Genomic DNA, 27385 nt, shown 5'->3' on the forward strand with positions numbered 1-27385 from the left:
TTTATTCCCAACCCACAGACTGAACTAGCATAGAAGGTTCTATGGGCGGTGATTCAGCTAATGGAAGGCAGGTCAGTGGAGTACTGAGAATGAGTAAGCAGCCTCCCTTGGTCCTCATTAACAGACTCCCTGCTTGCCATAACGGAGAGGTAGCACCGGGAGATCAAGTAATTGTCAGATGATGAAGAATGTGGGATGCTGCTGTGGAATTGTTCCGAGGAGTTAAAGTTAAATTGTAACTAGAAAGAAGGGGTCGATCTAAAAGGTTACTGGATTAAGGTAGGACTTTTAACAGGAATATATCATATGTGATAGAGGATGGGTTTTAAAACATTGTTTTGCCTATAATTAAAATATGAATGCATTGGCAATATGGTCTTTATAAGCAGTAAATAAAAGCACAACCATGCTTGCTTAGACACATAACATTATATACAAAAAGGGAGAAAGTTGCCCTATTATATCGCAGGAATCCAGGGATTATAAAGGAAGCTAAACTGGATAGGGGAGGCAAGAGGGTAAATCACAGTTACTGTAGAACTGCAACTACTATGACCCTTTGCCAGCCTTGCAGGTCTACAACTGCTTGAGATCTGCCTTATGGCCACCCTTGGTATGAAAACAAAACGAACCCAGTGGTAGGATTCAGTTGTTTTCAAAGATATTTAATGTAATGTACAGTTAATTAAATAGACAATGTCAAGATAATTGCATACTTTATTTTAAAGACAGAATGGTATAGAGCAGTGGTTTACTAGGCCAGAATGGAGGAATGTGTTATGTTAGGCACAGCAGGTGACGTTTCTCACAGAGACAGTGTGACAAGACATGGGGTCCAGCGAGGGACAGTGACTGTGGTAATAATGTCACTGTTTGGGACAGATTACAGTACCTTGACAAAAACAGGAAATAACGCTTCTCAGCTGGCCTAGCTGTGTATGTTGTTATAAAGATATACTGCTGTCTCATGTTTTTCCTCAATGTGAACTGGCATGTTAAATTGATACTAGCAGGGTTATTTACTAAAGTGAGAATTGTGGGGAATTAAAAATGTGTTTGAACTGAATTTCATATTTAAGGCCAAGGTAACTGAAAAGGAAGCATAGCGGACTTGGAGAATGTTTCTAGTTCCGCAACTTTGGCCTTAAAAAGTTACTGTTACTCATAACCACTTAGTCATTATTGAATTTGTTATAGTGCTTGGAGATTTAAGATACATGATCCCTCATTTCAGTGTTGAACCATTTTTGAGTAGTTTAATATAAAAAAAAATTCCCTGACCACCCATAGCAGCCACTACAAAAGGTATGGCTAACTCTAAATTACACACTTCCTACTAGTTATACCAGCAATCTGTGCTGTGATAGGCTGAAAGTGGTCAGTTGACTCTCTCAGCCAATCAAAGCATTCCATTGCTACTCAGGCTAATGATTCCTTATCAGGCCAAATAGAGGGGATGCCCGTGACTCTCGTTTAGCACTAAATATTAAGAACATTTTAATGCAGAATAAAAAGATGACACTATACCACTTTAATTAGATAAAGCTGTTTTAGTGCCTTCAGTGTCCCTTTAAATTTGAAATTCACTTTGAATTCCCTGCAATTCTCGCTTGAGTAAATAACCCTGTATTTCCACAGTTTGGTCCAGAGGACCTGAGTTGTAATATGTATTGGTTAAAACCTTGGGATCTCCATAATCTCAGTTGACACCAACCCCTGGCTCATACTCTAACAGACTGATGGGCCAGTTGCTTAATCTGCTCTATGCTTAAAGGGACACTATAGTCACCTAAATTACTTTAGCTAAATAAAGCAGTTTTAGTGTATAGATCATTCCCCTGCAATTTCACTGCTCAATTCACTGTCATTTAGGAGTTAAATCACTTTGTTTCTGTTTATTCAGCCCTAGCCACACCTCCCCTGGTTATGATTGACAGAGCCTGCATGAAAAAAAAAACTGGTTTCACTTTCAAACAGATGTAATTTATCTCTAAATTGAACTTTAATCACATACAGGAGGCTCTTGCAGGGTCTAGCAAGCTATTAACATAGCAGGGGATAAGAAAATCTTAATTAAACAGAACTTGCAATAAAAGCCTAAATAGGGCTCTCTTTACAGGAAGTGTTTATGGAAGGCTGTGCAAGTCACATGCAGGGAGGTGTGACTAGGGTTCATAAACAAAGGAATTTAACTCGTAAATGGCAGAGGATTGAGCAGTGAGGCTGCAGGGGCATGTTCTATACACCAAAACTGCTTCATTAAGCTAAAGTTGTTCAGGTGACTTTAAAAGGTCATTGTACAGCACTACGGAATCTGATGGTGCTATATAAATATAATAATAATCATAATAATAAATATTCACCAGAACAACTACAGCTTAATGTAGGTGTACTGGTGAGTATAGCATATCCCTGCAGGCTTTTTATAGTAAACACTCTTTTCAGAGAAAAGGCAATTTTATTTACATTACAGCCTAGGAACACTTCCAGTGGCCACTCCTCAGATGGAGACAGCGGTGGAACTACCGCAGTCGTAGCTGTGACCTGGACTATCACTTGTAAAATCAACCAGTGCCACATTGAAGGGGTCCTATGAGTGGCACATGCTCTTGAGATCACCTGATGGATTACCTGACATCAGAGCTGGGAGGAAGCAGTCACTTCCACCGAGCTAACAGAGTGCCACACGGGAGCAGAGGAGGGAGTCAGAGTGGGAACTCTGACTCCCATCAGCATGAGGCAGCTACTGGACCCCAGGGAAGTCACAATTTTTTTTTAACACTTTGCATGTGTGTGTGTGTGTGTGTGAGAGAGAAGGTCTGTATCAGTATGTCTGTGTGTGTTACTGTCTGTGTGTGTGTGTGTCTGTATGTTTGTCTGTGTGTATCTGTTTGTCTGCATGTGGGTCTGTATGTGTAGCTCTTTGTCTGTATGTGTATGTCTGTGTATCTGTTTGCTTGTCTATATGGGTATTTCTTTGTATGTATGTGTATCTGAATGTTTGTCATTAAGTGTGTCTGTGTATCTGCATGCGTGTCTGTATGTGTCTGTATGTGTATCTGTTTGTCTGCATATGTTTCTTTATGTATATCTGTGTCTGTATATGTATCTGTTTGTTCGTGTCTGTATGTGTATTTGTTTGTCTGCATGTGTGTCAGTGTGTGCCCCTATGTATCTGAATGTGTGTCACTGTTTATATCTGTATGAATGCCATTCTGTGTATGTGCATCTGCATTCTATTTGTGGCTGTGTATCCGCATATGTGTCAGTGTGTGTCTGTATTTGTATCTGTAGAAGTGTCATTCTGTGTATCGGAATGTGTGTCATTCTGTGAGTCTGTGTATTAGCGTGTATGTATCTGTATGTGTTATACAAATACGGAGGGAGATGCATGGGAGGGGCCCAAGGACACTTTTTGCACCGAGCCCTGTGGTCTATAGTTACGCCTCTGGATGGATACCCTCTGCATGGAGACACTGAACTGTTCTCATAGAGATGTATTGGATCATCTCTATCAGGAAAGTTCATTGTCTCCATGGAGAGAGTGAAGCATTGACAATCTCGGCCAATCAAGGGATTTCCTATGGTAAAGCATTTTGATTACCTGAGATCAGGAATTCATTGGGAAGAACTTTGTTATTAGCAATGATCAGCATGGTTTTATGAAACATAGGTCAAGTCAAACTAACCTAATTGCATTCTATGAACAAGTAAGTAGAAGTATAGATCATGGTGTTGCAGTGGATGTGATCTACTTGGATTTTGCCAAGGCATTTGATACAGTTCCTCACAATAGGTTAGTCTTCAAACTAAAATAAATTGGTCTAGATGATTATTCTTGTTCTTGGGTAGGACATTTGCTTAAGGATAGAGTACAACGAGTTGTCATTAATGGTACATTTTCAGGCTGGACAAAAGTGGTAAGTGGTGTACCTCAGGGTTCTGTTTTGGGACCGCTTCTTTTTAACATATTTATAAATGATCTTGAAATGGGCATTGAAACCCATGTATCAGTGTTTGCACATGACACACAACTTTGTAAAATAATAAAATGTGAGCAGGATATTGCTTTGCTACAGAGGGATTTGGATAGATTGGGGGATTGGGCACTAAAATGGCAGGTGAAATTTAACGTAGAGAAATGCAAAGTTATGCACTTCGGGGTCAAGAATGCACAAGCAACTTACACCCTAAATGGTAGTGAATTAGGGATAACCACACACGAGAAAGATTTGGGAATTGTTATAGACAACAAATTAGGCAGCAATATGCAATGTCAATCTGCAGTTGCTAACGCCTGTAAGGTTTTGTCTTGTATAAATAGGGGCATAAATTCTCGGGATGAAAATATAATTTTGCCTCTTTATAAATCGCTGGTAAGACCACACCTTGAATATGCTGTGCAAATTTGGGCACCTGTTCTAAAGAAGGATAACGTGGCACGAGAAAAAGTGCAGAGACGAGGTACAAAATTGATAAAAAGGAATGGAGCATTTTAGTTACGAAGAAAGGTTAAAAAATTAAAATCTCTTCAGTTTGGAAAAACGGCGCCTCAGAGGGGATATGTTAACATTATACAAATATATTCAGGCCCAGTACAAACCTTTATCTGGAAATCTATTCATAAACAGGGCTATACATAGGACATGAGGTCACACATTTAGGCTGGAAGAAAGGAGATTTCATCTAAGGCAAAGAAAAGGTTTTTTTTTTTTTTTTTTACAGTAAGAATATGGAATTCTCTGCCTGAAGAGGCGGTTTTATCAGAGTCCATACAGATGTTTAAACTGAAATTGGATAAATACTTGCATAAACATAACATACAGGGATATCATTTCTAATTAGTGGGGTAAAAGGTGCTTGATCCAAGGAGACACCTGACTGCTATTTTGGGGTCAAGAAGGAATTTTTTCCTAGTTTGTTGCAAAATTGGAAGCGCTACAGACTAGTTTTTTTGCCTTCTTTTGGATCAACAGCAAAAACATATGTGAGGAAGGCTGAACTTGATGGACGCAAGTCTCTTTTCAGCTATGTAACTATGTAACTATCATCACTTGTGATGATGTCGGCCAAGGAGGCACATCAGGGGCAGAGCTAGCACCAGCAGACTGAAATAAAAGGTAAGTTTTAGTATATTTAGGAAAGGAAAGGGGGACTAGAGTGTTTTAAACACTATAGGATCAGGAATACATATTTGTGCTCCTGATCCTATATCGTTCCTTTAAATCCTTGCAACAGTCAAGTGCAGTCAAGTTATACTCAAATATCTATTACCCAAATTGGGGTCTGAGCAGTTTTCTAATTCAGCTATTTTGATATAAAATTTACAAACAAGCATTTTAGTGAATAACTCTTTTAGTGACTAAATCCCTTGTAACTACAATCCCTCTAGGTAGCAGTTTGAAATCTGTGAAACTGAATTTTTTAATTGTGGCAATATACAAGCTTGAGTTGTTTAAATAAATAATGCAAAATGTATTTGTATGCTGTGTTAGTACCCTATATATTTAGTATTTTCAGTTTTTAAGGTAGTTTTTCTAGAAATCTATTGTATTTTAGGTGTGTTACTATGTGGCAAAAAGACCAGGGCTTTAGCACCTAGGTAAATGTTATGCCCCCTCCCACATATATTGATTTATGCCTCTATCAAACCCTGATCCATACTGTGTCCTATCCTAAACTATATGTTCTATGAATCACATTGTGACAACAAATATTTTAAGTCACTCAGATTAGTATACAAACCTATATTTATAAACTCCATACCTGCAGTATGAAACTCAAGCCATGGTGCATTAATTCTGCACTTACAGTAACACCCCCACATTCTGCTGCATAATTAACTCCAAATATGCTGCTTAATGATATGGCACAGTCCCTAATGATATGATTGGAGGAGTTATTTCTCTCTCAGTATTACAGGGACTTGGAGCTAACAATGAAATGATGCCAGAATTAGACGGGGTCTATTAATCGGGGCTTCAGCTCCTGTTAGCCCCGACAGCATCACCCCTGCTTTTATTTAAAGGTCTAACTCAGTCCCCTAATAAACTTTAGCTTGATGAAGTGCTTTAAGAGTTAAAGGGACACTATAGGCATCGAGACAACTTCATCTTATTGAAATAGTCTTGGTGCAGTGTCCGTGTTTCAATAAACTGCAACGTTTACATTGCAATTTTAAGACTGTCTTTAGTGACTGTTTACCCGACAGACAGTAGTGGCACTTCCTGGCTTTTCACAAAGTTTATCTACGCTATGCATGAAGATGTCAAGCATCTTGCAAATCCCAATAGGAAAGCACTGATCTAATGCCCATGATGGGCTCACCAGGTATGCGCATTAGGCTCCTCATTGCTCTGATGTCGGAGGAGGTAAGGCAGAGCCGGTGCCAAAGACCTCGGCTCTAAAATTAGGTAAGCATCAAAAGGGATTTTTTTTTTGGGGGGAGGAGTGGTTGCCACAGAAGCAAAGGGACACTGTAGTGTCAAAAATGCAGCTTTGTATTGCTAACACTATAGTATTCCTTTAACGTCAGATTCTCTCTGGCATATTCTATAAAGGAACTGATTTTAAAAGAAATTAGTGGAGTGGGAGGTTTGTTTTGGACTGAATTGCAATTTGGATGATGTTTGAACAAAATTAAGATTTCCTAGCTGCAATGTGCCAGAATATTGGGGGAACTGAATCACGCAATACCGACATTTTTTCGTTTGGCATTCCGAGTGCCGTTCCCTGCACCAGAAAAATAGAGATGGAATAAAGAAAAGAAAATACTGTTTTGTTTCGTTTTTTTGTTTGTGTTTGTTTGTTTTGCCATGGTGGACAAGAGGTCTGCTCAATCATGTCCAATCAAGAAGTAGCAGCAAAAAAAAAAGATGATTGATGGCTAGGGCACAGCCACTAATTGCTGATTTTATTCACAGATCAAGAATTTTCAAGACACATTGATGTCTGCAGTGATCCTGTGTGTTTACCCTTCAGTGCCTGTGTTGAATTGTGATTTAGCCTGGTTCACTGATACTAGGTTTAGCTTTATTCTATATATGGCAGCTAGCCTAGTTCTGCCAGGAGCACTAGGAAAAAAACCTTGAGTGGGAGATAGGAGATTGAACCTTGACAGGCATTTTGTCATTGGCCCTAATGTGAGACTATTTTACCAATATGCAGGTGTTAAATGTTGTTGTTTGTTTTGTTTATTTTTTTGTTAACTGTTTGATGGAAATAAAATATTTTCGGGATTATGGTATTTGGAAAATAAAATTCCTTTTTCCAGGTCTGAGCCATTGATTTGTATGTGAGGCTAGGTTACCAATATAGAGTTGTCAAAAGTTATTTTTTTTAACAGTTTGGAGAAAGGAAAAAAAAAAAACAATATGTGTGTGGTGTATAAGTAGTGAAGCACTGTGCAGCGTGTCTTAAAGTAAACTTGCCTTAAATGATCCTACATACATTGAATGCATCATTCAGGAAACCCACGGTGGAGGGTTCAGGCAACCCCTGAAATTTAAAGGAGTCCCTCATTGTAGTTAACATACACTGGTATCTTATATCACACCAAACCTTTAGAGTAGCAGCAGTAAGAGGATGTGATTAAGCTTGCTCAGGGGAAGCTTTAGTGGGGAAGAGAGAAGTGCCTATGGTTGCAACATCTGTTTGGGACCAGTGCAGCTTAAGTTGGGTTAACTGCCAAGATATGATCTGTTAAAGATGAGTAGCCTCATAAAAGCAAAGCACAAATGGGACACCTTATCAACACCTTGTCAGGTAATCGAAATGGAGTCCAATTCTCCTACCAGACCGAACAGATATAAAAACAGTCAAACTGAGGGAATGGAAGACTTCACTAGGGACCTCAGTTTGAATGGTTTGGAACATGTATAATATTCCCTAGGTATTGTAAGTGAGGGAAAGCCCAAGCACATCAGTCATCCTGCTGAACATGCAAGAATGGAAGTACCGTAAGTTCCTCTGATAAGTAGAGAAAAGATAAGGCAAAAGCCAGACACCAAAACATTTCATTTGAGAGTTTAACCAAGAAAAGAGGAGAGGTGTTTTCTTGTAAATAATTTTATAAGACGATAGCTTATTACAAGTGGAAATAAATGCCAGCATATGTGTACATATTAGTGAGAATTATACAAATCACATATTGTAAGTAAGTCTGGTAGATAAAGACATCTCATGTGAATTATGAAGAGGATAGTCAAGTAGCTTGTCAAAAATAAAAATAAAAGCAGATACATTTTCCATTTACAATGGCGGGAATGAGGTAAGAAACTATTTCTAGGATATGCAACATAAAACTTTTCGTCTGAAAAGATTTAATCAATCAAAAATATGAATGTCTGGCCAAACTGCCTACTGTATTGGAATATGTAGGGAGTTAACCTCACTACCATAATGCAGAGTCAGCCAACCCCAACTCTACACAGGAGGAACCAGTTCCCAATTAGCAACAGGGTAAGGCGTTAAGCTCGTAACCACAAAGCCCTGCATTGTTGGTTGAAAGAACCAGCAGGCCGGTAGTCAGGGCTGCCATCAGAAATTTTAGGGCCCCTGACACAGCTCAAGATCTGGGCCCCTGGGGCCAGTCCCGATTCTGCCCACAAGGATGAAGTGTGTGTGTATAGTGGATGTAGAATGTGTGTCATGGATGCAGTGTGTATAGTGGATGTAGAATGTGTGTAGTGGATGTGGTGTGTGTGTCATGGATGCAGTGTGTATAGTGGATGCAGTATGTGTGTCATGGATGCAGTGTGTATAGTGGATGCAGATTGTAAGTTTTGTGTAATGTTTGTAAGCATGTCTTAGATGCAGAGTGTGTGTGTAGTGAATGTGGGTGTGTATAGTGAATGCAGAGTGTGTGTTTTTGTAGTGGATGTAGTGTGTATAGTGAATGTAGTGTGTATAGAGCATGTAGTGTGTTTGTAGTGAATGTAGTGTGTTTGTAGTGAGTGCAAAGTGTGTTTAGTAAATGTAGTGTGTTTGTAGTGAGTGCAAAGTGTGTTTAGTAAATGTAGTGTGTTTGTAGTGAGTGAATCGTGTGTATAGTGAATGCAGTGTGTGTGTGTTTGTGTGTAGTTCAAAGTGTGTTTAGTGAATGTAGTGTGTGTAGCGCCGTGTTTAGTAAATGTAGTGTGTAGTGAGTGAAACGTGTGTATAGTGAATGTAGTGTGTGTGTCTAGTGCAGTGTGTGTTTAGTGAATGTAGTGTGTGTGTAGTGCAGAGTGTGTTTAGTGAATGTAGTGTGTGTGTGTGTGTGTGTGTGTGTGTGTGTGTAGCGCCAAGCGTGTTTAGTAAATGTAGTGTGTAGTGAGTGAAACGTCTGTTTAGTGAATGTAGTGTGTGTCTAGTGCAAAGTGTGTTTACTGAATGTAGTGTGTGTGTTTAGTGAATGTAGTGCTTGTAGTGAGTGCAGAGAGTGTATAGTGAATGTAGTGTGTGTGTGTAGTGCAGAGTGTGTTTAGTAAATGTAGTGAGTGCAGAGTGTGTTTAGTGAATGTAGTGTATGTGTAGTGCAGAGTGTGTTTAGTGAATGTAGTGTGTGTGTGTGTAGTGCAGATTGTGTTTAGTGAATGTAGTGTGTGTGTGTAGTGCAGATTGTGTTTAGTGAATGTAGTGTGTGTGTGTGTGTGTGTGTGTGTGTGTAGTGCAGAGTGTGCTTGTAAGGATTCAGTGTGTGTGTGTGTGTGTGTGTGTGTGTGTGTGTGTGTGTGTAAAATAGGGGGAAGGGGGGGTATTATTTATTTATTTATTTTTGTATATTTAAATTTTATTCCCTCTACCCTGGTTCTTACCGTGCCAGGGAGGGGGGAGATCGCATTCCCTGTTGGTCCAGTGGCATGGTGGAGGGAGCCAGGCGCGGTACATTGCAGAGGGGGCCCAGCAGCAAACACTGTCTTCCTTTCCAGCTCCTCTCTGACCAACTCTCGCGAGACAGGCCTGTGTGCTGTGCGGAGCGTTGCCATAGTAACCCGTTGTAACGCTCTGGCGGCCGCAGGGCGCAGGAAAGTTAGACAGAGAGCAGCTGGAAAGGAGGACAGACTTTGCTGCTGGGCCCCCTCTTCATTGTATAGGTAGCAGGGGCCCTCTGTGTGTGTATGTATATATATATATATATATATATATATATATATATATATATATATATATATATATATATATAGAGAGAGAGAGAGAGAAAATCACTAGATATATATGTGTGCACATAATGAATGTGGGACTTGGGCCCCCCAGGACCTCCGGACCCATGACAACCGTTATGGTTGTCATGCCCTGATGGCGGCCCTGCAGGTAGTGGGCTCTCTTGGTCAATGCATGTTGTAGAAGAGTACTTCCCTGACCCGCTTTGGAGCCAGGTGCTCAAGTTTACGGGCCTGGACAGGTGGAAGCTGCTTTCTGCACTTCTGCTTGGTCAGCTGCACAGGACCCTGGGAGCTTTACAATGGTGGGCACACCAATTGGAAAGGGTCTCCCAGAAGCAGGTGCATATTTGATTAAATCTCGCCATCCAACCCACATCTCCGTGTGTGGAGTTGGGCGATTCCACCTGTCTGCGCAGCAGGGTAGCACCTGCTATTTTATAATGAGGAGACTGTTGCAGCACGATGCAATCCCAACTTCCCAAGAGAGGCTATTAGCAAATCGGAGGGGACAGGTCCAGAGGGGGGTTTAGCGGCACTATGCTGTGGCAAGTAGCTCTGCTTCGATCTGGAGTTCAGCCTCTCCTCCGATGGAATGGGCAACTTGGCCATAGATGCTTCAACATGGTGAAAAAAGGTAAGTAACAAGACTTATTAGCAAATGAGATGTCTCAGCAGTTCCAAGAACCAGTAGACCTGATTGAGTCTCATGAACAGCTATTGAGACGCATGAAAACCGTATATTCGAGCCAGGTATGGAAGAGCTACAGAAAAACAAGTCTGCACAGCATTAGCTATTCCCCATCTCCTCCCCCCAAGGAGAGATTGTTTAACCACTTAAGGACACATGACATGTGTGACATGTCATGATTCCCTTTTATTCCAGAAGTTTGGTCCTTAAGATGTTAAGTGGCTGGAGGCAGTGCTCATACGGAAACTTTGGGATTCGCTGCCTTGTGGGAATTAATTTTCAAATTGGAAACTCTGCCATACACTTCGAATTCCAGAAAAAAGTTTGGAAAGGAGACCACTGGGTTCCCGACAAAGAATAGCTTATCATATTCTGCTTAATACTTGAGGCATAATTATCTGATAGCTGAGATCCAACTGGCCTGTTATGTTTATACTTTTATTACTTTAAATTGTAATTGTCTGTGTCACTTTAAGAGAGGCACTGACGGCTTTCACGTTCCTTATAAATATGTGCGCTGTCAGTGGCCCTGTGCACTGTAAACTTAAGTTTCCCTTGTTGCAACCTCGGTTCTTTACTTCACAGGTATACTTGCCTCGGGCCCTAACACCATATTAACGAGCACTTCGTCTCTTTATCTACTTGAGGATTTCCTCTCCCTTTGACTCAAGGACTGCTCTCCTACTCTTACCTCCTAAACTACTCTCAGATTGCTCAGACCCCGGAAGAGAGATCCAATTTTTTTCTCTGTTTCCTTACTTGATTATAAGGATTTGACCCGGACTTAAAGATACTGATATTTGGATTTTTCCTCACAAAAAGTTTATTAAAGTAAATCTAAAGTTAAGGCCTGAAACTATTCATTTATTTTTCATTCAAGCAGATTAATTTTCTTTAATACTTACTGCTGCAATTGTTCTTTTTCCTGGAGAATAAAATATAAAATATATGATCACCTATTGCTGTACTGGAAATTCTTCTCATCCCCCAACTGATCTGGTTAAAGGGACTCTATAGTCACCATATAAAAGCAAGAAAGACAGGTCCCCCAGCCTTCCTTCTTGCTTTTATATGAACTTTCATTAATTAAAAAAAAAAAATCGGTGTTTTTATATTAAAAACTTACCTCCGTTCCAGCGCCGAGCTCCCCGCTAGGCCGCGCCCCCTTTTTCGTCAAAATGACGAAATCGCGGGGCCCAATGGGACGGCTTCGCGCTGGACCAATCGCGTTCTTCATAGAGCGGCATTGAATGCCGCCCTATGAAGAACCTGAGCGCTTTACCGCGCATGTGCGCGGAATGCGCGTTCGCGAGCTGAGCTGTCTGACTGACAGCTCAGCTCGCTTTCTAAAATTATCAATAAGGGGGGGGACCTACTGTCCCCCCCCGGCCCCCACCCCTGAGCGGCGGGTGGGGGCCCTAAAATTATCAATAAGGGGGGGGACCTACTGTCCCCCCCCGGCCCCCACCCCTGTGCGGCGGGTGGGGGCCCTAAAATGATCAATGAGGGGGGGGACCTACTGCCCCCCCCGGCCCCCACCCCTGAGCGGCGGGTGGGGGCCCTAAAATTATCAATAAGGGGGGGGACCTACTGCCCCCCCCCGGCCCCCACCCCTGAGCGGCGGGTGGGGGCCCTAAAATTATCAATAAGGGGGGGACCTACTGTCCCCCCCCGGCCCCCACCCCTGTGCGGCGGGTGGGGGCCCTAAAATTATCAATGAGGGGGGGGACCTACTGTCCCCCCCCCGGCCCCCACCCCTGTGCGGCGGGTGGGGGCCCTAAAATTATCAATGAGGGGGGGGACCTACTGTCCCCCCCCCGGCCCCCACCCCTGAGCGGCGGGTGGGGGCCCTACAATTATCAATAAGGGGGGGACCTACTGTCCCCCCCCGGCCCCCACCCCTGTGCGGCGGGTGGGGGCCCTAAAATTATCAATAAGGGGGGGACCTACTGTCCCCCCCCGGCCCCCACCCCTGTGCGGCGGGTGGGGGCCCTAAAATTATCAATAAGGGGGGGACCTATTGTCCCCCCCGGCCCCCACCCCTGAGCGGTGGGTGGGGGCCCTAAAATGATCAATAAGGGGGGGACCTACTGTCCCCCCGGCCCCCACCCCTGAGCGGTGGGTGGGGGCCCTAAATACAAAGGGGGGGGGACCCTAGTTAACCCTCCCCCCCCCCCAAAAAAAAAATATCTCCCTACCTACCCCCCTCACCCTAAAAATAATGAGGGGGGACCATTAACTAAAAACCTGTAAAAAAGAAAAAATGAGATAAACAACTTACCATTCGATGTTTTCTTTCTTCTAAAATCTTCTTTCTTCAGCCCCAAAAAAGGCCAAATAAAAATCCATAATAACCGACGCAATTAAAAAAAAAAAAAAAAAAACCGAGCGCAAAAAAAAATAATCCATCTTCACCCATGGAGGGCTCCGCGCAGACTGAGCTCCGCAGGGTGGGCAAGGCTTATAAAGCCTTGCCCCGCCCTGCAATTAGGCTAAGAACACTCTGATTGGTGGGTTTAAACCAATCAGAGTGCTCTTTGTCATTTTACAAGCGTGGGAAAGTTCTTTGGAATTTTCCCACGCTTGTAAAATGACACAGAGCACTGTGATTGGATGGATTTCAAGCCATCCAATCACAGTGCTCTGTGTCATTTTACAAGCGTGGGAAAGTTCTTTGGAATTTTCCCACGCTTGTAAAATGACACAGAGCACTGTGATTGGATGGATTTCAAGCCATCCAATCACAGTGCTCTTTGTCATTTTACAAGCGTGGGAAAGTTCTTTGGAATTTCCCCACGCTTGTAAAATGACACAGAGCACTGTGATTGGATGGATTTCAAGCCATCCAATCAGAGTGCTCTTTGTCATTTTACAAGCGTGGGAAAGTTCTTTGGAATTTCCCCACGCTTGTAAAATGACACAGAGCACTGTGATTGGATGGGTTTCAAGCCATCCAATCACAGTGCTCTGTGTCATTTTACAAGCGTGGGAAAATTCCAAAGAACTTTCCCACGCTTGTAAAATGACAAAGAGCACTCTGATTGGTTTAAACCCACCAATCAGAGTGTTCTTAGCCTAATTGCAGGGCGGGGCAAGGCTTTATAAGCCTTGCCCACCCTGCGGAGCTCAGTCTGCGCGGAGCCCTCCATGGGTGAAGATGGATTATTTTTTTTGCGCTCGGTTTTTTTTTTGTTTTTTTTTTAATTGCGTCGGTTATTATGGATTTTTATTTGGCCTTTTTTGGGCTGAAGAAAGAAGATTTTAGAAGAAAGAAAACATCGAATGGTAAGTTTTTTTTATCTCTTTTTATTTTTTTATTTTTTTACAGGTTTTTAGTTAATGTTCCCCCCTCATTATTTTTAGGGTGAGGGGGGTAGGTAGGGAGATAATTTTTTTTTGGGGGGGGGGAGGGTTAACTAGGGTCCCCCCCCCTTTGTATTTAGGGCCCCCACCCACCGCTCAGGGGTGGGGGCCGGGGGGGACAGTAGGTCCCCCCCTTATTGATAATTTTAGGGCCCCCACCCGCCGCACAGGGGTGGGGGCCGGGGGGGGACAGTAGGTCCCCCCCTTATTGATAATTTTAGGGCCCCCACCCGCCGCACAAGGGTGGGGGCCGGGGGGGACAGTAGGCCCCCCCCCTTATCGATAATTTTAGGGCCCCCACCCACCGCTCAGGGGTGGGGGCCGGGGGGGGACAATAGGTCCCCCCCTTATTGATAATTTTAATTTTAGGGCCCCCACCCGCCGCACAGGGGTGGGGGCCGGGGGGGGGGGACAGTAGGTCCCCCTTATTGATAATTTTAGGGCCCCCACCCGCCGCACAGGGGTGGGGGCCGGGGGGGACAGTAGGTCCCCCCCTTATTGATAATTTTAGGGCCCCCACCCACCGCACAGGGGTGGGGGCCGGGGGGGGGACAGTAGGTCCCCCCCCTTATTGATAATTTTAATTTTAGGGCCCCCACCCGCCGCACAGGGGTGGGGGCCGGGGGGGGGGGACAGTAGGTCCCCCTTATTGATAATTTTAGGGCCCCCACCCGCCGCACAGGGGTGGGGGCCGGGGGGGACAGTAGGTCCCCCCCTTATTGATAATTTTAGGGCCCCCACCCGCCGCACAGGGGTGGGGGCCGGGGGGGGGACAGTAGGTCCCCCCCCTTATTGATAATTTTAGGGCCCCCACCCGCCGCACAGCGGTGGGGGCCGGGGGGGGGGAAGGAGAGTAGGTCTCCCCCCCCCCCCTTCAACCACTATTGTGGACAGTCAGCTCCCTGTGGGTTCGGGCTTCAGCTGTCAGCTGAAGCTGTCAGCTGAAGCCACGCCCGCAGCAGTGCTGACAGGCTATCAGCACACAAAGCGCGTTCACAGTGCTTTGTGTGCTGATAGCCCGTCTGATGCATTCACCCAGAATGCATCGGACGAGAGGCCTTTTTAGGGCCTCTGAACTCGGAAGTCCCTCTGGTGGCCGTCTGATTGACTGCAACAAGAGGTGTTCCAAGCTTCCAATGTAAACACTGCATTTTCTCAGAAAATACAGTGCTTACAAGAAAAAGGCTCCGGGTAGCTGTAGCACTCACCTGAACAACCTCATTAAGCTGAAGTTGTTCAGGTGACTATAGTGTCCCTTTAACTAAGCAGTTAGCTATATGAATAAAATCATACATTTATAAAATTGTCTTTAAAGGGACACTATAGTCACCTGAACAACTTCAGCTTAATGAGGTTGTTCAGGTGAGTGCTACAGCTACCCGGAGCCTTTTTCTTGTAAGCACTGTATTTTCTGAGAAAATGCAGTGTTTACATTGGAAGCTTGGAACACCTCTTGTTGCAGTCAATCAGACGGCCACCAGAGGGACTTCCGAGTTCAGAGGCCCTAAAAAGGCCTCTCGTCCGATGCATTCTGGGTGAATGCATCAGACGGGCTATCAGCACACAAAGCACTGTGAACGCGCTTTGTGTGCTGATAGCCTGTCAGCACTGCTGCGGGCGTGGCTTCAGCTGACAGCTGAAGCCCGAACCCACAGGGAGCTGACTGTCCACAATAGTGGTTGAAGGGGGGGGGGGGAGACCTACTCTCCTTCCCCCCCCCCCGGCCCCCACCGCTGTGCGGCGGGTGGGGGTCCTAAAATTATCAATAAGGGGGGGACCTACTGTCCCCCCCCGGCCCCCACCCCTGTGCGGCGGGTGGGGGCCCTAAAATTATCAATAAGGGGGACCTACTGTCCCCCCCCCCGGCCCCCACCCCTGTGCGGCGGGTGGGGGCCCTAAAATTAAAATTATCAATAAGGGGGGGGACCTACTGTCCCCCCCCCCGGCCCCCACCCCTGTGCGGCGGGTGGGGGCCCTAAAATTATCAATAAGGGGGGGACCTACTGTCCCCCCCCGGCCCCCACCCCTGTGCGGCGGGTGGGGGCCCTAAAATTATCAATAAGGGGGACCTACTGTCCCCCCCCCGGCCCCCACCCCTGTGCGGCGGGTGGGGGCCCTAAAATTAAAATTATCAATAAGGGGGGGACCTATTGTCCCCCCCCGGCCCCCACCCCTGAGCGGTGGGTGGGGGCCCTAAAATTATCGATATGGGGGGGGGCCTACTGTCCCCCCCGGCCCCCACCCCTGTGCGGCGGGTGGGGGCCCTAAAATTATCAATAAGGGGGGGACCTACTTTCCCCCCCCGGCCCCCACCCCTGTGCGGCGGGTGGGGGCCCTAAAATTATCAATAAGGGGGGGACCTACTGTCCCCCCCGGCCCCCACCCCTGAGCGGTGGGTGGGGGCCCTAAATACAAAGGGGGGGGGGACCCTAGTTAACCCTCCCCCCCCCCCAAAAAAAAATTATCTCCCTACCTACCCCCCTCACCCTAAAAATAATGAGGGGGGAACATTAACTAAAAACCTGTAAAAAAATAAAAAAATAAAAAGAGATAAAAAAAACTTACCATTCGATGTTTTCTTTCTTCTAAAATCTTCTTTCTTCAGCCCAAAAAAGGCCAAATAAAAATCCATAATAACCGACGCAATTAAAAAAAAAACAAAAAAAAAACCGAGCGCAAAAAAAATAATCCATCTTCACCCATGGAGGGCTCCGCGCAGACTGAGCTCCGCAGGGTGGGCAAGGCTTATAAAGCCTTGCCCCGCCCTGCAATTAGGCTAAGAACACTCTGATTGGTGGGTTTAAACCAATCAGAGTGCTCTTTGTCATTTTACAAGCGTGGGAAAGTTCTTTGGAATTTTCCCACGCTTGTAAAATGACACAGAGCACTGTGATTGGATGGCTTGAAACCCATCCAATCACAGTGCTCTGTGTCATTTTACAAGCGTGGGGAAATTCCAAAGAACTTTCCCACGCTTGTAAAATGACAAAGAGCACTGTGATTGGATGGCTTGAAATCCATCCAATCACAGTGCTCTGTGTCATTTTACAAGCGTGGGGAAATTCCAAAGAACTTTCCCACGCTTGTAAAATGACAAAGAGCACTGTGATTGGATGGCTTGAAATCCATCCAATCACAGTGCTCTGTGTCATTTTACAAGCGTGGGAAAATTCCAAAGAACTTTCCTACGCTTGTAAAATGACACAGAGCACTGTGATTGGATGGCTTGAAATCCATCCAATCACAGTGCTCTGTGTCATTTTACAAGCGTGGGAAAATTCCAAAGAACTTTCCCACGCTTGTAAAATGACAAAGAGCACTCTGATTGGTTTAAACCCACCAATCAGAGTGTTCTTAGCCTAATTGCAGGGCGGGGCAAGGCTTTATAAGCCTTGCCCACCCTGCGGAGCTCAGTCTGCGCGGAGCCCTCCATGGGTGAAGATGGATTATTTTTTTTTTGCGCTCGTTTTTTTTTTTTTTTTTTTTAATTGCGTCGGTTATTATGGATTTTTATTTGGCCTTTTTTGGGGCTGAAGAAAGAAGATTTTAGAAGAAAGAAAACATCGAATGGTAAGTTGTTTATCTCATTTTTTCTTTTTTACAGGTTTTTAGTTAATGGTCCCCCCTCATTATTTTTAGGGTGAGGGGGGTAGGTAGGGAGATATTTTTTTTTTGGGGGGGGGGGAGGGTTAACTAGGGTCCCCCCCCCTTTGTATTTAGGGCCCCCACCCACCGCTCAGGGGTGGGGGCCGGGGGGGACAGTTGGTCCCCCCCTTATTGATCATTTTAGGGCCCCCACCCACCGCTCAGGGGTGGGGGCCGGGGGGGGACAATAGGTCCCCCCCTTATTGATAATTTTAGGGCCCCCACCCGCCGCACAGGGGTGGGGGCCGGGGGGGGACAGTAGGTCCCCCCCTTATTGATAATTTTAGGGCCCCCACCCGCCGCACAGGGGTGGGGGCCGGGGGGGGACAGTAGGTCCCCCCCTTATTGATAATTGTAGGGCCCCCACCCGCCGCTCAGGGGTGGGGGCCGGGGGGGGGACAGTAGGTCCCCCCCCTCATTGATAATTTTAGGGCCCCCACCCGCCGCACAGGGGTGGGGGCCGGGGGGGGGACAGTAGGTCCCCCCCCTCATTGATAATTTTAGGGCCCCCACCCGCCGCACAGGGGTGGGGGCCGGGGGGGGACAGTAGGTACCCCCCTTATTGATAATTTTAGGGCCCCCACCCGCCGCTCAGGGGTGGGGGCCGGGGGGGGGCAGTAGGTCCCCCCCCTTATTGATAATTTTAGGGCCCCCACCCGCCGCTCAGGGGTGGGGGCCGGGGGGGGCAGTAGGTCCCCCCCCTCATTGATCATTTTAGGGCCCCCACCCGCCGCACAGGGGTGGGGGCCGGGGGGGGACAGTAGGTCCCCCCCCTTATTGATAATTTTAGGGCCCCCACCCGCCGCTCAGGGGTGGGGGCCGGGGGGGGACAGTAGGTCCCCCCCCTTATTGATAATTTTAGAAAGCGAGCTGAGCTGTCAGTCAGACAGCTCAGCTCGCGAACGCGCATTCCGCGCACATGCGCGGTAAAGCGCTCAGGTTCTTCATAGGGCGGCATTCAATGCCGCTCTATGAAGAACGCGATTGGTCCAGCGCGAAGCCGTCCCATTGGGCCCCGCGATTTCGTCATTTTGACGAAAAAGGGGGCGCGGCCTAGCGGGGAGCTCGGCGCTGGAACGGAGGTAAGTTTTTAATATAAAAACACCGATTTTTTTTTTTTAATTAATGAAAGTTCATATAAAAGCAAGAAGGAAGGCTGGGGGACCTGTCTTTCTTGCTTTTATATGGTGACTATAGAGTCCCTTTAACTATCCATTGTAAATTGAGGACATTATAAGATGTAATATGGCCATGCATCTCTCTCTCTTTTCAAAGTTATTTCTATATTTGTAAAAGTACTGTAAAATCTGGTGGTGATAAATCCCCTATTTGTAACTAAAAATTACATTTGCTCCCCATTTTTCAGTAAAACAAGATGGCAAAAAGAAAAAAAGATTAGAATTAATTAATCTAAAACCATGTTCTCTCAATTACTATTTTTTTTATTAAATCCAGATAAAAAATAATCAAATTGTGTCAACTCAGAATTGGCATTGCAAAAATGGCCATTAGGACAGGCCAGGCAATATTGTAGCCGTTTTTGCATGTCAGCACAGTCATAGGTAGCATTTTCCTTCTGTATTTGCGTCTCAAATGGTTTTCCCAAATTCTTTTGGTACTAAAATTCCTTTGACCTGAACAGTGTAATTAACTAATTATTACAGGCTGATTCCAAACATTCCAAGCTGGAAATAGATGATTTTGATGAATAAAATGCTAGAATATTATCTCAGCTTGTGTTGTGCCTACCGATTGCATATATATTAGCAGAGAGAGTTTTAAAATAGGATTTGTATAAAGAAACCCAGAGAATCTATAACCATTAAAGTGCATGTGTGTGTAGGGTTTCTCTCTTTTTTTTATTTCCAATGTACATTGAATTATCACAAATGCCATTTATATGAAATATAGAAATTAACAATAGCAAAATTGACACAGAAGAATCACAAAAATGTAAAGGTCTGGATACTGACCTTTTAACCCTGCAATGTAAAACCTGTTTTTTTTTTTTTTTTTTTTTTACAAACTGCAATGTTTCCTCAACCGACCATGACCACTTCTGAATTTTGAGGTGGTCATGATGATAGGAGTCTAGATGTGCAGTGTTTCTGCTTGAAACACTGCACATCCAGAGTTATTGGCACTTGTGTGCTGAGGCCAGTTTGCACCCTGGCACACTTGACCTAAGCAGCTTGGGACTCTTTTCCGGACTGCCTAATGTGAATTTCATGCATATTTAAGGGTCGCTCCTGCCACCTGAACCACTACAGTTTTTTTTTGTTTTTTTTTAGCAGTTACAGTGCTTGGCAGGCATACCTTGCCAATTGTAAGTTTTCTTGGCCAATGTAATAAGCTGTAGTGGTTATTGTAATTGTTACTGAACAATTCTACCCCCTCTTATATCTCTTCACTGATCCATAGGTATGCCCCTTCTCAATCTCTCTGCTCTGCCCATGACCTTCTCCTGTCTGCTGCTCCGGCTAACACGGCTAACTCACACTTGCAGGACTTCTCACCGGCAGCTCTTTTCCTTTGGAATATCCTGCCTACCACCATCAGACTCTCCCCTAGTCTTCAATCGTTTAAGAAATGCCTTAAAACCCATCTCTTCAGGAAAGCTTATGGCCTACCATAAGAAGCTCTACCTCACACACCTGTCACTTGCTCTTTCCTAATGGGTAGCACTCTACTCTCTCTTCCAGCTCTGCTTCACTCCTATCTAGTTTGAATGCTATCACCTGTCCTATTGTGTTTTATACCCCACCTCCTCTTGACTGTAAGCTCATTTGAGCAGGGTCCACGTCAACCTATTGTTCCTGTAAATTTTTGTAATTATCTCATTTATTGTTTAATTCTTGTGTAGGCGGGGCCTAACCATCATGGAGATCAGTCGCACTTTCTGATAGCTCCTCACCTACTCCTGGCACTTAATGTGCATACTGACTCCTAGTACTCTCAACTGGCCAAACTCGTGGACCTCTTGCCTCTTGCACTGATAGGAGTGCCCCATTGTAGAGTACACTGCGAATTTGTGGAGATTGAGTCCAGACAGTTCCAGTGAGGCCTACCACGCCGTCGGGCAGAAGAGACGGCCGCTCCATCGTTCCGCGGCATTGGACCGTTACCATATTTCTAATTCCTTTACAAAAGAGGCTTGTTCTATAATTTTGTTACCTTGTTAAAAGATTATTTCACATCACTCTAATGTAAAGCTGAGCCAGATAAGCAATTTTGCAGACTCAAGTGATCATTCATGTGATTTAATCTTATTGCTTACAATAAAACTGTAACTATTGCATTGTTGTTCTACTTGTCAAACCTATGCGTCAATAAAACAAAGAATGACAAAAAAATGTAAAAATCTCCCCCTCTTATAATATTGTTAGGCGCTACGGTATATGTTGGGGCTATATAAATGCCAATGCTAAATAAATAAAATTGTGTTTAGAATGTAACTATCTGGACATCAGGTCAGACTTGTTGCCATGGTGACAAGACACCTGGTACATTTTGAAGCTCTGGGATTCTGTTACTGTGAGATTCTGTTACTAACTGATACCCTTTTTATTACAAAGAAAGAACACACAGAGAATCAAAATAGCACAAGAGACTGAGAGCAGGGAAAGAAAAGGTCACTGACATCTCTAGGGGATTGCAGGGGGAGCGGACCGCTCTATTGGACACCATCACTAACAAAGCCAGTGCTACCTCAAGGCAGCAACATGTGTCCTGCACTGCACAGGGACCCAAGAACCTTCTGGTCTGCACCTTCATCTGGTGCAGACCTTGCATATCCCCTTCATGAGCTCCAGCACTATCACTGATCGTATCAGGGCATTACCAAGGTGCGTGCAGATCTTGCATATTCCCCTTCATGAGCTCCAGCACTATCACTGATCGTATCAGGGCATTACCATGGTGCAGACCTTGCATATTCCCCTTCATGAGCTCCGGCTCTATCAATGATCATATCGTTTCAGAAAGCTGGAACTCATAACAAGAATATACAGAGCAGGCCATAAGAGCTTACCACAGGACAACCAGGGATATAATATGGTCTGGTATGAGGGGAGGTCCATGGTGAGAATGACACCATGAGTCACGCACTGGGTGACACCAATATTAGTGATGACCCTGAAAAGTTTGTGACTTCGTTAGGGCTATTGTTATTAGAAATGTAGAGCTCTCTTAAAAGAAAAAATGTAATAACTGTCTGCACACATATCTCATGATATGTGTACTTTTACCCTGATGAGATAGAAATAAAAGTAAACATATCCTCCTATTTTATTGAATAATTTTTAAAAGATAAAGTTGATGTCAAACATTTTAAGGAAATCCATGTGACATAAACTACTCTGTGTATTCACCTGAGTTATTTCAGATGACTGCCATTTCCTCTCACACTATCTGGTACATGTTTTTCTCTGGGAATGGAACATTGTGTGTTCCAATAATAAAGTTATCTTTCATTGTTTAACTCAAATGTGAAGCACTGACAAAACAACAACCTTTCAATTTTCCATCTGGATATTTTATAATAAAATTAGGATCTAAAATGTAAGATTTAATTGTTACAAAACAAAAGTTTCATAAAAGGTTTTCCTTTTCCTCGCCTATTCTTGTAATAAGATGCTCACAATTAAAAATAAAAAATACATTAAAAAAATATATAATTTTTTTGCTTCAGGTATATAAAAAAAACAAACAAAAAAAAAACCAAGGACGATTTGATTTTATTTCAGACATAAGCAGTTTTTGAAAAGTAAAATCTTGGACTAGATGATACTTGAGTCACTGCTAGGTCAGGCTTGTGAACGTTTGCATAAATTCTTTATTTAAGCTATTAGTGAATTGAACAATTCACAAGTCACTTTTAGAGAAGTATAACAAAATACTCATACTAAGTGTAAACTTTGAGAACCATGAAGCAAAAAAAGAGGAATAATCAGGGAAAGGAATCAGAAGAGAGGTCAACACCACAGTGAAATAGCTGTGACTTAGGATACTAACCCTGAGTTTATCAGAGGGAATCATATTAACACCAAGGATTCAACACTTAATGCAAAGAGGGGAGAGTAATGTATACATTTGCAGTAGTCTCCTCTCCTCCCCTCCCCAAGACCCCTGTAATATTGAGAGAGAAATAACCCATCCAATTACATAAATTTGTGAAAGGGCAATGTATGGTTGTATTGCAGTAGGTTTAGAATGTAATGCAGTTGGTACAGGTTTAAAGGGGAATTTAAACTTCTCTGGAATTTACACTATTGCTTAAAGCATTGACATTTATCTACATCTCGTGTTAACCCTTCTTTTCATTAGATGCTCTGTTTTGTTAAATGTATTAAAGATTTATTAAAGGAACACTATAGCGTTAGGAATACAAATCTCTTCTTAGCGCTATAGTGTTTCAGTCCAGTGGCAAAACTACCGCAGTCGCAGGGGTTGAAACTGCCACCGAGCCCAGCCGCTCTGTGGACCCTTCTGGCAGGGGTGCCCGCCGGCCATGTGTTGCAGCCCCAGCCCATGCGGTAGAACCGCAAGGGACACGCATTTAGTGGCCCATGCTGTTAGGGCCACCCGATGGCAAAGTATTTCCAGGAGTCCCTGTCAGTGATGCAGTGCTTTAACAGCGCAACCTTTCCCCCTTTGATGAGGTCAGAGCTTGGGAGGAAGTGACAGCCCCAGTCACCCCTCCCAGCTTATACAGAGTGCTACATGGGAGGAAGAAGAGGGGAGGAGAAGAGGGAGTCAGAGTGGGAACTCTAAAAGGTAGGAAACAGAAGGGTGACTAAATCATTTTGCATGTATGTGTGCTTGTGTCTCTGTATGTCTATGTGTGTGTATGTATGTGTCTGTATGTGTATCTGTTTGTCTGCATGTGTGTGCCCTGTGTATCTGTATGTGTCACTGTTTGTATATGTATGAGTGTCATTCTGTGTATTTGAATGTTTGTATGTGTGTATCTGCATGTATGTCTGTGTATCTATGTGTTAGTTTGTGTGTCTGCATTTGCATGTGTATGTTTTTCTGTGTATCAGCATGTGTCCTTGTATGTATCTGTATGTGTTATATGGTGTGTATTTGCATGTATGTCAGTGTGTGTTTGTATATCTGCATATGTGTCAGTGTATGCACCTGTGTGTCTGTGTAGCTGTCACCCCACCACACTGTCACACCCCCTTCACCCTGCCACACTCACAATAACTCCCTCAATCCTGTCACTCACCCATCGCTCTGCCATATTCAGTTTATTACACTTACCTTTTCTAGCACTGTCACACTCAACCCCCCCAATCCTGTCACGCTCTTTCTCCATCACATTTATCCAATCTCATTAACCGCTCAAATTCTGTCATACTCAACCCCCCCACCATGCCACACTAACCCCATGGGGTGTGAAATAGACACATGGAGGGGCTGAGGGGCGTAAATGTGTCACATGGAGGTGCACCGTGGTTTCTAGTTATGCCTCTGTTTCAGTCCCTAGTCCATTTCCGGTCCCCCTCCAAGTCGCTAAAATATGGAAAAAGGGATTTGGTTATCTTTTTCCAGCACCAAGACTCCTTCAGCAACATTACGGAGGAGGCATGGCCTTCTCTGCCAATGGTCCAATCCAATGCTTAGAGGAACTCTAAGGACCTAATATGCATGCACAGCAAGGGCCGCGCATGCATTCAAGCTTTTTCCCCATTGTATCAATGCTTTCCTATGGGCCTTCCGCAGTGATAGGTTCCAATGCAGGTGCTCACACTAAATTGAATATAGATTATATAAAACGTCCTCATGAGGACATCAAACTAAAAGTATTTTATTTGGTTACTAACCAGGAAGCCCCCTCTTGGTCAAATTAACCCTGGGAAAAAAAACAAAATACAATTTTTGTGAAATAGTGGTTTTCTTCACAGGGCCAAAATGAAATGGGCAAGCTGTCTGGGTGTCCATAGAGTCCCTTTAAAGATTTAACAAATTAGGGCAAACAATGCAAATAAAGAGAATAAATACAAATTGTTTAATTTGTTCTATTCACTGTATGCTTTCTAGAGATGTGCACAGGGAATATTTATTCGAACAAACCGAATTTCATCTGAAAATGTCATTAATTTTCTAAATTTGGACGCCAATAGTAAGCAAGATGTACACTTACACTTTTCTGGAGCTTCAATTCAGCTCCAACGTAAGCACCTATGCGGAATAATCCACTCCTTAGAATATAGCGTGGTGGTGTTGATACGGCAAGCCGTCCTTATGGTAGTAGATATACTCGTTGGACATATAGGGTAGAACAGAAAAAATATGGTGTAATATGTCAAAATTAGTATTAGAATCAATAAAGTATAAATGATTGCACTCTCGTGCTAAGGCGCCTACTATATTGGCTCGTTTAGTATAGCTTGAAGTGGTATAATCCCCACTCTAGGATATATGTGCAGTGCAGATCCTTCTTGTATATGTGGAAAACATAAAGGTACAGAGACAATACTGTACACTGTAAAAGTAGGACTATAAAAACCTACTTACGGGGGCCGGGGCCTGACTGCTGAGCAGATGCTAATCAGAGCAACTCCTGCTCACAGAGGCAAAAACTACTGCATAACTACTCCAAAACAGTTTTTACTCGACAAATAGGGCTGCCAGGTGAGCGGTGACACGAAGGGGCTTCTAACTATACTAAATATGCAGACCTTCTTGCGAGATCACCCCGACCGTACTATGAGGCCTACAAGCATCGCTGGCACGGGAGAGACGGACGCTCATCCGCTGCCACATGAGGCGAGAAAGCTGACTATAGGCCCTTGTCCTCCCCCCTATGGACCAGCGAGGGTTGTCTCGGGAGGTCGTTCCCACGCTCCAGGGCAACAACTCCAATGGAGACCCACTGCTTCTGACATGGGAGAGAACCAACACGGGCCGTCTGCAGAAGCGCAGCCAAGCGCTGTTCTCAACAGACTCAACGCCATGTTTTGGCTCTGCGGCATTTTGGATCCATCTGGAGATAAGACTGAGAGGCTCTCCTCTGTCCACACAATGCCCCTCACCTGCTGATGGCCGATAGGGAATCCCAACCGGCAGGTAACCACCAAAAGCTCAGATTCACCGGGACACACCTAGGCAGCCTCCTATACCAGAGGCTGAAGATCCTACTGACCAACAAGGAGCTCCTGTGTCCGGGATGAAGGTGGCTACTAATCACTCTCAAGCCAGGGACTACCCAGCTGCTCTGTACTCATCACCACCTATTTATCTTGTTGCCAAAGCGGAGTTAAAGTGGCATGGAAGATCCCCAGGAGCATCCACAATACCTGCAATTCTGGACACTGCCTGGATCCTGACTGTTCACACGCAGCCCCAGAAACTCTGCAGATTGGGCGTCGGCTGATGTTGGGCTACTCAGAGGGCTATACCCAAGATACTTTGCCCGAGCATTGGGGATGGCTCCCACATTACAGCATGAAAACTCAGCTTGTAAAAATTTTGTTGACCTGTTGTCTCTTTTTTTATTTTCATTTGTTCTTATCAATGCCTGTATCACACTCATGCTGTTTAGAGTGCCAAACAGATATCGTGTACAGAACCAGTGGTAATTAACCTCTTTATAACCTCTTTATAACCTGCCTCATAGCTCCCTTACTTGTCTACACTTGTGCTTTTTCTTATACCATATCCTGATACATCCATTGCTTATCATAACAAGCATTGTGCCTTAATTATCCTCATCAGTTATGCAGCTGTAAATTGTAGTTTTGCCTACCAATTCTTAATATAAAAATGTGCAGTTCTTCTCATGTGCCATGGCAATGTAACTACGTGTGTATCTGAAAAATGCTTGTCAATGCTGTTGTGGCATACCAAGCCTGTTTGTAATCTATCGCACACTATAAATAAAGAATATATAAAAACCTACTTACATGAGATAAAGCAAATAAGGGTTTGCACAATCCTGGGGGGGCCCAGCAAGTGCTTTCTTACCTTCCCTTCAGCTCCCCTGTGTAAATCTCGCGACTCCCGCGGCTGTCAGAGCGTTGCCACAGGTTACCATGGCAATGCTCCGCTCGGCACGCAGGCCACGAGATTTACACAGGGGAGCTGAAGGGAGCTGCTGGGAAGGTATGTAGGCGCTTGCTGGGCCCCCACTGCACAGTTCATACCACGTGGCCACCAGGGAATGTCATTTCCCCCCTCTCTGGCCAAGTAAGAAGCAGGGAGGGGGGGGGACAAATATATATATTTTTTCAATATTTAAAAAAAAAAATTAAATAAAAATTGCCTCACCCCACCCCCCATTTTACACAAATTACATACCTACAGAAACACACAAATACACTGCATTCACTATACACACACTACACAAACACACACACAAACTGCATTCATTATATAAACGCATACGACACAAACACACTCTGCATTAATTATATACACACTACACAAACACACTCTGCATTCATTATATACACACACACACAGAGTACACAAACACACACACTGCATTCATTATATACACACACTACACACACTCTGCATTAATTATATACACACA

General features: G+C 44.4%; 1 protein-coding gene across 1 annotated transcript in view; it reads left to right on the forward strand.

Moving 5' to 3' along the window:
• Nucleotides 1-205: 205 nt before the first annotated feature.
• The window catches only part of RIPOR1 (RHO family interacting cell polarization regulator 1), a 405268-nt gene continuing 378088 nt past the window's right edge, over nucleotides 206-27385 (forward strand). The window contains exon 1 of the mRNA XM_063438390.1: nucleotides 206-279. The gene's annotated coding sequence lies outside the window, so the exon portion shown is untranslated. The remainder of the gene's footprint in view (nucleotides 280-27385) is intronic.

The sequence above is a fragment of the Pelobates fuscus genome, chromosome 12 (genome assembly GCF_036172605.1).
Source record: "Pelobates fuscus isolate aPelFus1 chromosome 12, aPelFus1.pri, whole genome shotgun sequence".
In the NCBI taxonomy this organism is placed as follows: domain Eukaryota; kingdom Metazoa; phylum Chordata; class Amphibia; order Anura; family Pelobatidae; genus Pelobates; species Pelobates fuscus.